We start from the raw sequence: 14,973 nt of genomic DNA, 5'->3' as shown, positions 1-14,973 counted from the left end.
CAAACAGCTTGCTTAAACTAGTGTTAAATTTACATGTTATGTATGTCAAAACTATATTCTCTCCACTACAAAATATAGCTCAAATATTATTCAATATACTATCATTTTTTTTGGTACGCTTATAGCAAGTGCTTCAGTAACTTGAAGATGATGAGATTTTACTTTTCTGGAAGTTGAAAGATTAGTCAATTATGAGACACATTGCCCAAGAGTTACCCCAAATTCTTCCAGCACCCTAATGCTTTCATACAACCCAATGAGCATCACAAACATGAGCAAGAAGCAATGCTAGTGTGAGATCTTAAAGCATTTGCAGTAACTGCAGAGACAGCATTTTCCTCCCCAAACCCAGGCATGCCTCACCCTGTCCGCACTGTGTGATGACACAAGCTGAAACAGTAATAGGCTTAACTATGGAGTACAAATATAGCCCAGTACCACTCCAGTATGGCAGTGGTGAGGCAGGGACAGTCCTGTGTGTCACTATCTATTGTGCAAATCACAATACAACATCATCCAAGAACCAGCACAGCTTCTGTGACTTTGACATACCTCCTGTAGTGGAACATTAGCTCATTTTGAGCTGTGCAAGTAATTAACCATCCCTTCAGGACAACAGGTTTGTCTCAGAACACCATTCACATTTACCTTCCTTTTCTCAATGCCTTCTTGGACCTGTTGCTGTCACAGACCTACAGCCCTTTCTCTTTAATTTTTGCATTTTACATCCAATCCAGAAAATGTCATTAATGACAAAACTTCTCTTTCTGCTGCTCCTGATGCCTGGAAAGCACCTCAGTGTAATTGTCTGACATTTTTTGAAATCTTGCTTAAAACCTCCTTTTGACCTCTGCGACACTCTCCAACCCCTCCCTCCTGTTCTGTGGGGATGGTGTTTTCTCTGGAGCTGTGCTATTAAATCAGCAGCTTCCCCGTGCACTGCATGCAGCTCCAGAGGATGGCAAAGCACTGCTCAGAGGGGCAAAGCACCTCATTCCCTATCCAACAGCAATGTCCTTATCAGCTTTGCTGCTTCAGCACAAGACCCCCTGAGCCACCACAGCTTCACGTGTGGCCCCTCAAGGGTGCATCCATGACCCCCCTGCAAACACTCAGGAGTGAACGGTGCTGTAAGAGAAAACCACTAACAGCAAAGTCACTGCTGGTTTGTCTTTGGTGTCTAAGTGTTTCCAACACAAGTTAAAAACAGTGAACTCACCTAGGGCTTCAAAGGAAAGCTCTGAAAGTCAGAAAAAAGCACCAAACCAAACCAAAAAATCCCACCAACCAAAAAAAATCAAACAAAACCAAAAAACCAACCAAACAAAAAAACCCCACCCCAACAATAACCATATTTTCTTGGCAAACCTGCTATTAAGGAATGACAATTTCTTTCAATGCTGCAACTACGCAAGAAGATACAGACACAAAATCTCTGGGGACTTCATTGCAGCAATCTCTGCAAGGCTCACTAAGGACATTCTGCTGAAAAATCCAAGCCAGTGGCTGCCAAATGCTCATTTTTGTCCCTTCTCCAGGATGAGAAAGGGGGAATATTAAAGCCAAGCAAGGGGAAAAGACCACCTCCCTGCTCAGGGAGCCATAAAGCCACTGCAGTATCTCAAATGAGAACCCACTTTACAATAATGGTGCATAAACCAGCTAATGTGATTTACTCCCCAGTGTAAAAGAGCCTTTCCATAGCTTGAGGTTCCCTGCAGCAATAACAGCAGGGACTATTGGCTTAATCCTCCCACAACTGAGCTCACTGACAACTCTGTGTCACCCCAGCCATGTGCAAGGGCAACAAGATTGGTACAAAAGGGGTTTTATGACTCTGGGTCTTCCTCCAGCTTTTAACATGAAAATGATTTATTATGCTCAAAAGGAACATCACATGTGTCTGCAAAAAGCTTTATCCCGCACTTAAAGTTAATTATCCCAGTTTGCCTAGAAGGCAGAGCCAGTGCATTTCCTGAGATCCTTTAGCAGGAACAGGCTTTCATTGCAGCAAGAAGGTTTCTAACCTCATTCAGGACTGAGTCAGGACTGCCGTCATCCCCTCTGCATTCCCATCCATCACAGGCACATACTGTTTCAAGGAGCTCTGGCCCTGGTGCATTTTGCATGAATGTTATCAATCGGGTAATGTAAAACTACAATATTTATGTTTTACTTGGTGAGTTAAAAATGGAAATCATACTAGGGCTGGGACAGCAAGGATTATTTATTTCCACAAAAGGAAAAATGGCTTCAATTTATTTAGTTGAATAATAAATAGAAGAGCTCAGCCAAACACCATCTCACTCTTTACTGCAATTGTGCATAATGAATCTATCTATATCCATATCATTATGGCACATCCATCATCAAAGCAACAGTGAGCTGGAAGAGATCTCTTAGACCAAGGCCAGTCCTCTGCTGCTGTGGCCATCACACGTTACAGTCCTTTTCCTAAAGGGACGGTGTCCAGGCACTGAAGGTGACAGCACAACAGTCTGATGTGACTATTCTCTCACAACTTATTAAGTAAGTAGCTGAAAATCCATTTCTGCCAGAGTATAGGAGATAATCCAGCCTGAGCACAGGTTAACATCCTCCTGGGGACTACGTAGGCTGGCTTTAGACACCTACTCAGAGATGCTCCAAGATCATCTCTCTTGAGTCCTAATTCTTGTATAATTGTTTCTCACACTATCTGTCCCCTCTCTCAGTGGGCAAAGAGTCAACTTCATTACTTTCTACATATGCAAAGCTCTCTTCTTTAGTCACCTCTCTTCCCATTTGCTCAGCATCTACATATCCACTCCAGCAACCAATTCCTTCCTCCCACCCTCAGCTTCCTGAATCCATGGCCATGTTCTTCATGCTGCTGTCTTCTGAATGTTTCATCCTCTGAGGTCCCTGTGATACCATGGGCTGTTGAATCACACACTGCAATTCTCAGGCTCCAGCTGCTCAAGGCAGTGACCTGGCCTTCCTAAAGGATTTGGTTTATAAATCACAGAGAGAGAAGCCTGATAAAGCGAGGAAGTGGGGAAAACATGGATTTAAAGTACAGGATGACACGAAAGGAAAATAAATGTCTGTATCAGTGTGTGCTACAGTTCTGCCCACACAACCTTCAAGAAGGCATTGTTAGGGGCTACTGAAAGAAAACAAATCATTCCCCTCCAGCATCCTCCTGCCACTTTTTTGTCTCCCACCCCTTCTCCTCCTCCAGTAAACTCTTCCCAAAAGAATTGTCAGTTGGAGGGGACTCTTCCCCTTCCTACAAGCAGGTGGTGCTGCTTCATCCCTCCCTCTCCCACCCCCCTGCACCTCTCCTCTGAATCAAATCACCTGTCTTAAAATTGGAAAAAATAAAACTACCTTGTTTTGGCACATAAAAACACACACCTAAGATGGCTCCTTCAGAATAGCTGCTGCTCTGGACTACCCCAGAGAACAAATGGACTATCTGCACCCTCAAAAAGGTGGGGACTGACATATAGAGCCATTTCAGGGCTACAACAACTGCATGTTTTACTAGCAGGAGATAAAAGTGACGAATAGACCCAGTCTCATGTTCAAGTCCAAGTAAAATTCACCATACAAAACCAGCCCCCTTCATTAGCTACACTTACAAGTCCATTAGAATTCAGTGTACACAGCTGTCAGCAGCTGCAGGTGGTCAGGAACACACTCGAAGTGGCTGCTCACTGCAGAGCAATTTACCCCAGGAGAGCTCATCCACGGATTTTCTGCACAGGGTAGGGGTAAAAGTGCCAGAGGAGAGCAGATGACACCACAGCCCCATTTCTCTCTAAAATCAAATTGTCAATTACTCTATCAGAGAATATTAATAACAATTACACTGATATCTCATCCTATAAACAAGGTAATAAAGCTGTCTCTTTTCACACAACAGAAGCATCCATATAGCAAAGTGCCAAAAACCATCATAATTTTGGAGAGAAGTTTTCCATTTAAGGACAGACTAGAGCAATACATGCTCTTGTATTACTTTTCCTAGAAATGAAGGCATTAGAAGGCTCAAGACTGCCAATTATTTTATTGTGTCCCCAAAAGATGCAAAGAATCCTGTTGTAAAATCAGTTGGTGATTCATTAGCATCTCATCTTCTAACTGAACTACAAGAAAAAAAAGCCCTGAATTATTAAAAATCTAACAGAAGAAAGTGAAAGTTCAGTGTAGTCTCTCTTCCAACTGAAATTCACAGGGAAACACTGATAGGCATTTCACACACCCAGCTTTGCACTTGATCATTCTTTAAATGCCTGTAAGAACCACAAATATATAGCGATGTGTTAGACAGGTTGATGCTGAGGTACCAAAAAGTGCATCACAAATACTGACCCTTCATTTCACTGTCAGGACTATGACTACTGTCAGTAGCCTAAACCAAGTCTAAATTCTAATTTAGGGACCCTGTAAGAGCCCTCCTGAGGCTCTGCAAGGTACAGCTGAGAGGTAAAAGGTGACCCCACATAGCTCTTGTACAGGGAAATAACCCTAAAAAGGTGAGTTATCCCTTTAGAATGAATAATTCTGAAAGGCACAGCAGCAGGACCTTGTTCTTCCATTCCAACTCAACCATCTAATGAGCTCACACTGACTCACTTTTAATGGAACTGGGGCACAGGAGGGGAAAGGGGACAACTCCACACCAACACCCACAGAGCAAAAGAGCCCCAAGATCAAGCATCCACTTGCTACAACCATACCAGAGACCACAGGAACAGGGTTTTTTGCATCAAGACCACTGTCAAGAGAGCAGTGAACTCCACAGCTTCTACCTGCAGCAACTGCTGCTACTTAAACAGCGACCCTCATGGATGGAACCACCCCAGGGCAGAGGGGAAGGGGTTAACTTCACACCAAGCCCCAGGGCCAGCCAGCCAGAAGCCTTGCCCTGCTGGGGCCACACTGGTGCCCACTGGGCCCTCTGGAATCGCCGTGGGGCAGGAGGACCTCATGAGGAGAGGACCCCCCGAACACGCCCCCCCTCGCCCCCCACAGAGCACACTGCAGGCCCCCCACCCACACCTCCTTATATACCCTCCGCGGCCATTAACAGCCAATCCGAAGACGGGGTGCGACGCCCCCTCCCCTAACTAGGCCAATAGGAGACAGGGGCGCGAGGCACGCGCCCAATCAGCAGGCGTGAGTGCCCCCCGCCTCCGCTCACAGCGCCCGCTTCCCGCCGCCGCGCCCCAGCGCGAGGCGCCGCCGCGCCCCCCCCGCCCCCGCCTGAGGGCAGCGGCGCCATCAGCCCCCCTTGAGAGCGCCTGGCGGCCAGCCGGCCCCAACCACTGCGGGCTTAGGGGGGACACGTGCGGGCGGCCAGGGCAGAGGCTGAGCGGATCGCATGGGATGGAATGGGACGGGCCGGGCCGGCCGCCGAGGGCGGGGGAGTCGGGCTGAGCGCGGGGCGAATGGCCCAGAGTAATGGTGGAGGGATGAGACCCCCCACAATGCTGGGGGGGCAAAAAGATGGCTCCGGCACCCCCCTCCAGCCGCTCAGGTGCAGGGGTCCGGACCGTACCACGCAAGGAGGGGGGGGAGCAAGGGTGGGGGCAGCCCCTTCTCCCCGTGTCCGGGGTGGGTGGGGGATCCCGGCTGGGGCGGGGAGGGGGGGAAGCGGACTGTACCTCTCCTGCGGGGTGGGGGGGGAAGGGGAATGAGTACGCCCTGCTTCCCCTCCCCCCCCCCACTGGCGGGAGCGAACGGTTTATCCCGGCCCCGCACCGCCAGCTCCGGGCGCCATCTTGGGTGCGACTAAAACAACAAGTCCAAAACCCCCGGCGGGTCCCTGCAGCATCCCCGGGCCGCGCTGCCCTCCCGGACCGTCCCATCGCGTTACCTGAGGGGGTCTCGTGCGGGCGCCGCGCCCCGGCCACCGCCGCCGGCCCCGCGGCGGCCCCGAACCCCCCCACCTGTCCTCACCTCACAATGGTAGCTGCAGAGCGGGAGGGGGGGCGGCCGCCCGGGCCTCATTACCATAATCTGCCTGGCAACAAGCCGCGGCGTCGCGCGCTGATTGGCTGAAACTCCTCCGCCAGCCACGATGGGGCACAGAACTCCTAAAGCAAAGGCTCGGAGCGCCCAGGTCAGGGGACCGGGGCACGGGGGGGGATCCCGATCCGCGGGGAGGGGAGCGGGGGGGGGGGGGGTCTTCTGCCCGGGTTTTTACTCCCCTCTTCGGGTGCTGGCGGCCAATCAGAGCCCCGCTCTCATCCCCGCCAGCGGTATCTCCGCCAATCAGGGCGCGCCTTTCATCGCGGCGCTCCGCCCCCCCACTGGGGGAGGCGGTGTGGGCGCCGCGGGCAGTGCCCCCTACTGGCGGGGCGGGGGAGCGCCGGGCGCCCCCTGGTGGCGGGAAGGGGCGGGGCGGCGCCACCTCTCGCACCCCTCGCTCCCAATTTTCCAGGACAGGGAGCGCCAGGCCCATCCCCCGCTCCCTCCTGGATAAGGAGGTGACTCCCAAACTGTTGGTGGGCTCCCAGCCATGATGCTCTGCAGCCCCTTCAGCCCCATCTTGCAGCTACTTGGAGCATGATTACCTACAATTGTGTCCAAACCAGTGGATTCCACTAGAATTTTACTTAAAGCTAATGAACTAGAAGATGAAACGTGAGCTAGTAATATCTGTCGAAGGTCCACCCATGAGAAAATACCCACAAAAGGGCTCCCTCTGCCTAAAATGACCCTAAATGGTGCTATAGCTTAATACTTTCCATGGTACATGTGTCTGAATCCTAAATGTCTGCTCAAAGAAGGATGATAATTACTATTGTTCAAAAATGTAACTAATTGGTCATTCCAATGACCATTCCAACTCAAAACAAGTATGGTTACTGCCATACTTGTTTTGACTATTTCTCTATTTGTATTATGGTGGCAAGGAAAAACATCCCTTTCTTATCCCTCATTTGCCATTAGCACACCCTCAGGTAGCTCTTTAATCTAGTAGGTCAGTGCATATTTGTTAAGCCAGACAGTCCCTGTGTTTAGGACCTTTTAGGTTTATTCTAAATGGTTTCATGGACTGTGTGTAAACCACTATTCACTGCAGTGTGGGCAGCTACAGATCTCCCAATGGGCCAGTGTGGCCAACTGACCAAAGCTCAGGAGGACAGGAAGGGGAAATTTGGGTTAAAAATGAATCACTACTTTTACAGAACTGGTTCTGCTCCGTCTCTGCGTTGGGAGAACAGCAAGGGTCAGATCTTGGTGCCATTAAGTGTAACTCTCCATTAGGCCTGTCCTTTTAAAGCCTGGACTAGTCTTTCAAATTAAGAGCTGCTGTTGTATATTGAAATCATCCCCTGTTGTACGGACCCAGCTCCTTCCATGAACAATCAAAATTTCAAAAACAGCCCACAGAAATACAAATTTTCTAAATTCTGTTTATGAACCTAACCTTAAAATGTTAGATATGGGTTTTAAACCTCAAGTGAGCAGTATTAGTTTAATTTAGAAGTTTGTTGTTTTTTTTCCCCCTTAACTATACTTTACACTTCTGGGCAGTTCTCTTAATTTAAATTATGGGAGTCATGGAACCAATTTATTTCACTGTCCCATAAAACCAGTTTCCATTTTGTTATACCATGCTGAAACTTTAGGAGAACAAGTACTACAAGGAAATACATAAGAGCAAACAAAACTGCTTCATTTCTTGTAAATTTTAACAGGTCCATGTATTACTTTTTAAAAAATCAAAGTGCATTTTTATTTGGAGTTTCCAAGAGTCTCCCTAACAGCTTTGAAGAGTTGCTGGCTCCACCACAAGAGCTGTAGTCCCAGGATGGGATACAGAACAGTGCCCTTTCCTGAAACAGGGTTCACATTGAAAGTTGTTCCACAGGTTATTTTCTTCCCCTTGTAGTCAAATCAGTGCAAGTTCACCATGGATGCAGCAAGGTGCCAGATGCTGGTCTGATTCATCCCCTGCAGTATCCAGCATCTGATGTAATGCTTATTCCCACATTTCATGTGTTGTTTCTGATGCTCCAGTACAGGCTTTGTTTCCCCCACAGCCTTGTGCTGGCAGAGAGAGAGGCCTTCACATGAGGCTAATTTATTTTTCTAATCTGCATAGTTCAAGTGAACTACACGAAATACCCCCCCTTCTCCTCCAGTCTGGAATGTGCTGTAACCCTCCTGACAATCCTCCTTTCCCCATTCAGCTCCTAGGCCATCAGATCCACGTCTCCAGCCCTGCATCATCTCATTTGGATGCTGCTGCTGCTGCAGCAATTTCTCCCATCTTGCCTGTTCTGACTCTTCCCTCTGGCCACTCCAAGGCTCATTTTTCCACTAGTTCCCACATGGAAGCAAGTGTACTGACTGTCTTCTTCTCCCCTCTTTTCAGAGTCCAGGTGCAAAAGCACACTGGAATTCCACCCCATTTAATTTACTCATGAGTATCTATTTGCCCTCTTTCCCTTGGTTCTCCTCACTTCTTCCTTTCACCCAGAAAAACCACTCCTAAGTCTCTGCCTTAAAAACAAGCCTCCCACACCCAGCCCCACTCCCTAAAGCTGCTCCCTGACCCTCCCTCAGATCCCCTAGAAAGAGTTCCTCATTTTTCCCCGTCTATATGAATGTTTCAGGTTTTGTTGGGGTTATTGGATTTCTCTCCATGACATAATCCCATTTTGAGGAGCACATAGATTAAACATGACAAAGAAAAATGCTCAAGTGCTCTAAACTCATTTGAGTTATAGAAGCAGCCACTGGCTCCCCAGCCCTGGTGACCTCCCAGTCTCATTCTGTGCATGACAAGTAGGTACTTAGGCCTAGATTCCCAAATTAAACTGCACATGGAATTGGGCTATGCTTTGTGGCACCCACCTCCCGCCCCTTGTGCAAGTCAGCAGCTGGCTGTGATTTAAAACTCCAATCTAGAAGATGGAAAAACTTCAGCTCTCTCCCTGTGTCTGTTAGAACCTGCTAAATTGTAATGCAACTGAAATGTAATTACTTTTCATCCTGCATCGAGAATATGAAACATGAATGCACTAGTTTAGAGTAAGCCACAATAAATTTAATTAAAGGAGCCTCATGTAAAACACATACAAGTACAATAAAGTTATTTTATTTTGGTTCTCAGGATCACTCCTCCCTCAAAAAATTAGTGTTTCTTTTTTTTAACATGCTGAATTAATTCCTTTAACTGCAAGAAAAAAACTGATTAAAACAAGTTTGAGGGTGTTGTAATAGCATCTGCATCAACTCAAAATTTTAAATTTTATTTTAAATTAAAATCATACCATTAGCTGAGACATTTTACCTCACACATTCACTACTGGCTCTTTTTTCCTGATTTGTCCCCAACTAAGTGGCATTTATCCCCCAATATTTAATAATAAAGAGGCACAGAAATAAGCCAGGAAACAACTTGCATCACCCCCCAGCCCCCTAATCTTCACTGGCCATTTGGTAAAAGATACAGCAAGTTTTAGGAAAGGGCAGCTTTTCAGTTCACTGGAAATCTATTTAGCAAAGCCCTGCTGGTGTGTAGGGATAGGAAGAGTGCATCCTGATGCCAAAATGCCTGCAGGGAAAATACTTTGCCACTCACACACCAATATCTCCCTGACTCCATCAGAACAAGATTTATAAAGGCAGCTGCTGGTCCTGTGATGCCTTGAGATCCCACAGTTTAAAAAGACAGAAATCAACTGGGAGTTCAGCATCTCTCAGCTTTTGCTGCAAACTGTCTCTCTGCAAGATTCTGCAGGGTGAGAAAGGGATTTTTCCTTCTTGTGCTCAGCCTCTCCTGTGGAGTCCCAGCCTTTCGGCAGGCAGAGTCTTGTGGTTCCAGTCAGCCCAGTTTAGGCAAGTACAGGAACTCCAGTGCAGCCCAGTTCTTCTCTCCATTGCCAGACTTCCTCATTCTTGGAGCATTTCCCAGAAATCTGTGCTGGACAGATGTAGTTCAACTTCAAATCCAGGTCAGCTCCTTCTTTAGCTGGGATTACTGTTGGTTTAGTGCATACATGTCTTCTCTGGGAAGGATCTCAGCTACCATGATCCTGACAGCACTGAACTGCCAGCACCCAACACCACTGGCTGATTTCCCACTGGAGTTCAGGTGTCTCCATGGCCCAGCCCTGCTTGTGTAGAAGCATTGCCATTAGTAAGAAATCATTTGTGCATTAACTGCAAAGTAAACACAGAGGATGTTTGTTTGGGTTTCCTTTCCATTAAGCAGGCCAGAATGACTCAGGAAGCTCTCCATGCTTTGGGATATTTCTCAGTTCAGTAGGAAGTTAAATAAAGGTTTAATAGTCTCAATTAAAATTATTCCTATAGTGCATTACACAAGATTTCTAATTTTCTTCCTCCTGCTTCTGCATATATTTGGTAGATGAATAAAAGAGGCAACATAAAAACACATTCAGTGATAACTTATGGTAGATGTTTAGACAGCAGCCACATTTTTGTTTAAAAAAAGTCATATTTTAAGACAATTTAGTACATATACTAAAGCTATACTCTATCTTGGCTTTTTATAGAACAGCTAAAAGTAAGTCTTCTAGCTGGGAAAACTCTGTATCCTTTTTCAGTATGTATAAGGATAAAAATACTTATCTGTCAGATGGTCAGCCTTCCTCCATCTTCAGAAGTTAGAAATTAGAAGTCTGACCTTCTCATGGATGTAGGAGCTGGCAGAGGATTTCCAAGCTACCAAGTCCTCTCTATCACAGACACCTCAGTGTATAACCCAAGCAGGCTTTCCCTGATGAGAAACTGAGAATTTTATTCCTGCAGCTTTGAACAAGAGACTAAAAACATGACTGAAGACAAGCTGTTTTTGTTTTTTTTCTAAAGTTTATTTCTACTTATTTTATGCCATTTAAGTAGGGTCTTTATCCTTGCCCAAGTATTTACTGGCCTGATGTATTTATAGACAGCAGTCACATCCTCCCTGAGGTTTGTTTTGTCAGACTACACAAACCATCTTTCTTTCATCTCCTCTTGTCCAACACATTCCTCATTCTCAGCTATCTACCCAGCCCCTCTGCTCTAGTGGGGCAACAGAGCTTTTACAGAGAAGATTTCATCATAGATGATGCAGTTTTAGAAACAGATTGATTTTTAAGGGCAAAAAACATCCCCTTGGATATCTCTAGCTCTTATCTAAAAGTCTGGATTTCCAAGCTTGTGGAAACTCACCAGTTTCTATTCCGTCCTTCAGCACCTGCAGAAGATAACTAAGGTTCATCTAGAGATGGTATCCAGAGAGTACTCAAAACTACAGGTCAGCAGGCACATTCAAGAAGACAAAGCACACCCAAGCCCAAAATTGGAATAGAACTTACATGTCACGATATAAGCTGGTAATAAAAGTCATACAAAATCCATTAGTAACTTACTTAGCCCAGATTCAAGATCCATAGCCAGTTACAACTGATACTAAGCTGAAGCCCAGTATTCCTCTAGAATTACTCAGACAAGGAGTGAGGGCCCTGAGCTCGGCTTAAATAGGACTCCTGGGCTTGGGGCAGGGGGAGGGAGGGGGTGGTCCCGGGTGAAGCTGCTCAGGACCAGGAGGATTTATTAGTGGCTTCGGAGGCCTAACTTGGTGCTGTACTGTCATTCAGGTCCTGAAGGTAGTACTTAGTCCCAGCTTAGCCCTGGGTTCTTGGAAAACTTAGTATGGCTTTTTTTTTTTTTTCATAAAGGTGTAATCTGTGTCTGTCTTAAATCTAATATCTGTATTATTGCCCTATTTATTAATAGCTTATAGGACTGGTGTAAAAAAAGGAATTACTTGTGGTTGAGTTTTTTCTGAATTTTAAGCTTTTACTTACCATGGTCTTAAGTCCTTCCTTAACTTTTTGTCATAACGTGTTAAAAATTAGGTCTTTGAAAAGAAAAACACTGCTGACATTTTCTTATGGCATTCTGGGATTTTTAGTGGAAGAACCCCCCCTTATAGCATGTGAGTGGGGTTGTGTTGCTTGTTACCACATTGGGGACTGGGGTTTTCTGTGTGAGTCCTGACCCTGCAGCAAGAGCTGTCTGAGCAGAACCCGGGACTGGTGTCCTTTGGGCTGTATTCAAAGTATTTTTACAGCACGTTCTTTGCAGTTGGATGTGTCCTTCAAGAGGGTGGTTGTCTGGGTAGAAGAGAGATGTTTGTTTAGTAAGTGATTAGTTTAAAGGAAGGAATGTTTTCCAACTTAACTGACTTGGAAGGTAAGTGTATTCCACCCACGCTATCGCCAGATACCTGAATGCCTTTGAAAACAGCTGGTTTAGGAGAACAGGAGGAATCAAATGGAGCAACTGCCAGGATTTGTCAGGGAGCTAATGCTGCCTTATCTCTGAAGCTGATAAAAACCAAATGATATCATCGAAGACAGTCATTAGGACTGAAGCTGCAGCCTCTGCCCTGGTGCAGATGGCTACAAATAAGAAGCTTCTGTAGTCACACAGAGAGGAAAAACCTAAGAATGTGCTACTCAGGGCAAAAGCACAGAGCTGCCCAGAGCAGGGAATGCTGGCAGGGCTTCTGCTGTGCTTCGGTGAAATGACACTGGAGGAAGGATGCAGATACTGTAGCCTGGGAAGAAATAACAAATTTGCTCCTCCAAAATCTTTTAGTGAACAAAACATAACCTAGTCATTTTGAGTCAGTCTATTTTTTCTTTTTCCCCGGGAAATAATCCTCCTTGTCAAAGCTCAGGTGATGTTATCCAGGTGCACCTGGGTATGTTATGTATTGTAAATATGATATGTAAATGTTATGTATTCCAGGTGTGCCCAGGCACCTGGCCAGCCTGACTAAAAACAAAGGTGTTTTTTTAAAGCAGCAGATTTACACGGTGAAGCTATGATGAGACTTTGCATTTCTCTGTTATTATGGAATTGTTCAACTGTTGCTTTGAACTCCTGTAACCCCAGCCTGCACACAGTGGAAAAATTCCAGATTTGCTTGCCTGAGCATGAGGCTGCAGTTAGCAATAAAAGGTTTGCTGCAGTTCCAGCTGAGAGTGCTCATGTGTCCTGCATCATGTCAGGTTTGCTCTGCCTTCATTTTGCAGGGATCCCCTTGGAGACTTGTTTCCAGAGTTTTGCTGTTAAGAGTACAGCTGGTATTTCCCAGGGCTCTAAAATCCGTTTGCTTGGAAAGATTGTCTCTAAAGCCAGTACATCCCAGTGGGATCTCAGGTAGGATCTGGACTCTTCAGGTTTATCAAAAGATCACAGACTTTGATCCCTGATTTCCAAATTCTGCTGCTTAGTGAATTTGCCTGAATAATAGAGGAGCATGGTAATAACAATGGCATTTCCCAAAGCAAATTTGGAGTAATTGTAATCAAGAGACTTGCTAGCTGCAAGTCTAGCCCCTCAGTAGGTGATTTTTACACTGAAATGTCTTTGCCACTGTGGTAAGATTATCTTGAAAGTTATTCTTATAGTTGCTGAGGTATTCAGGAAGGCAAAGGACAGGAATAGGCCTAAGATGACAAGGTCATTTTTCATGACTTGGATCAGCTTGATAAGGGCTGAATTCATCTCCCTGGCGAGTTCTGTTTCACCCAAGAAAACCTTAAAAGTTGAATGAGCTGCTTCACATCCTTGGGCTTCTCCTCAGCCTCAAAAGGTTGTAGATGCACAGAGAAGCTGTGGCTGCCCCATCCCTGGAAGTGTTTGTGGCCATGATGGATGGGGCTTGGAGCAACCTGGTCCAGTGGAGGGTGTCCCTGCCCATGGCAGGAGTGGAATGAGAGGGCTTTGAGGTCCCTTCCAATCTGAACCATTCTGGGATTCTGTGATTTCCTGTATTCATCTTGGCTCTGAATTCCACAGACTCCCCTTCTCTGCTCTTTCCTCACTAATTCCCTGCAGAACTCTTAGGAATTGTGCTGGTGATGCCTGTTTTCCTTTTTTCCCCCCATCACTTACCTAGTTTTATTTTGACCTGTTCACTTTTTCTTTTAGTGTAGAAAAAGTATTTTAAAATAATACTATTTCATTTAGTATAGAGCCATTGCAACACTGTGAACCCACACAGAAGGTGTAATTAACACTAAAAGTCAGTTCAGTATTTCTGTGACACCTGCTGGGAATTTCTCTCCTTTCAAAGTTTTTCACCAGGTTTTATTTCACAGCTGACATGTTGGTTGATAACAGAAATATGAAATAAAAAGGAATGAAAGAGCCCTGTGCTGTACAGAATGCTGGTTTCTCTCAGCATGGAATACTCAATGGCAAATCATGGAATTGTTGAAAAGCTATTGGCAAACACTGGAGTTGAAGGTGGAAAAAAGACATAACATGCAATATTTTTCCTTCCCTGACTTTAGAGAAACATCTTCCCAATGAAAACAACAACTTACATAGCCATAAACTCATTAGAATCGTATTTTTCATTGCTGTACTTCTTAGTTATTCCTTTGGTAAATGATTTCCTGCCCTGTGCCAGATCCTGTTTCCATTCACAATGAAGTAACAGTCCTCTGCGAGTGATATCACAGTATCATACCACAGCCCTTATTGTGACTTCTCAAATTTAACACACTGAAATAAGTTCTTTGTTGATTGTTTGGGGAATTTTAGATCTAGGGTTTGACTGAAGTCAGTCTAACCAAAAAAAAAAAGAGCAGAGCCTGGAGAACTTGGACAGTTTGCAATGTGCAGAAAAACATGGAAACAAAAGAAGGGCAAAAAGGAAAAGTTTGACTATTTGATATATTCTTGTACAGACAGAGGGAAAGCTTGAAATAAGGCTTGTGTAAGTCATTGATTTTTAGGTTTTGAGGTGGTATGGATACTTAATTACTGACCCTGCCAAGAGATCTACCTATGTGCTTTTGCTGGCTGATCCAGCTGATGCTGGATCAGCACGTGGTGTTGGCCAGGGGAACACCTAGCTTGGGGACTGCTTCCCTTTTGCCCCCCACGTGTGCTCCCCGGCCACAGCTCTGCACCCATGTGCCAAAGGAAGTGTAT

General features: G+C 45.6%; 1 protein-coding gene across 12 annotated transcripts in view; it reads right to left on the bottom strand.

Moving 5' to 3' along the window:
* The window catches only part of PRDM10 (PR/SET domain 10), a 45,854-nt gene extending 39,766 nt beyond the window's left edge, over window positions 1-6,088 (bottom strand). For 3 of the 12 annotated variants that reach the window (XM_068994569.1, XM_068994581.1, XM_068994575.1), the window contains exons 1-2: window positions 4,728-4,811; window positions 3,627-3,743 (exon numbers count right to left, since the gene is read on the bottom strand). The gene's annotated coding sequence lies outside the window, so the exon portion shown is untranslated. The other 9 variants (XM_068994571.1, XM_068994573.1, XM_068994570.1 and 6 more) reach the window with 9 other exon arrangements.
* Between the last annotated feature and the right edge of the window lie 8,885 nt (window positions 6,089-14,973).

The sequence above is a fragment of the Aphelocoma coerulescens genome, chromosome 24 (genome assembly GCF_041296385.1).
Source record: "Aphelocoma coerulescens isolate FSJ_1873_10779 chromosome 24, UR_Acoe_1.0, whole genome shotgun sequence".
In the NCBI taxonomy this organism is placed as follows: domain Eukaryota; kingdom Metazoa; phylum Chordata; class Aves; order Passeriformes; family Corvidae; genus Aphelocoma; species Aphelocoma coerulescens.
This window is presented reverse-complemented; position numbering and strand designations above follow the sequence as displayed.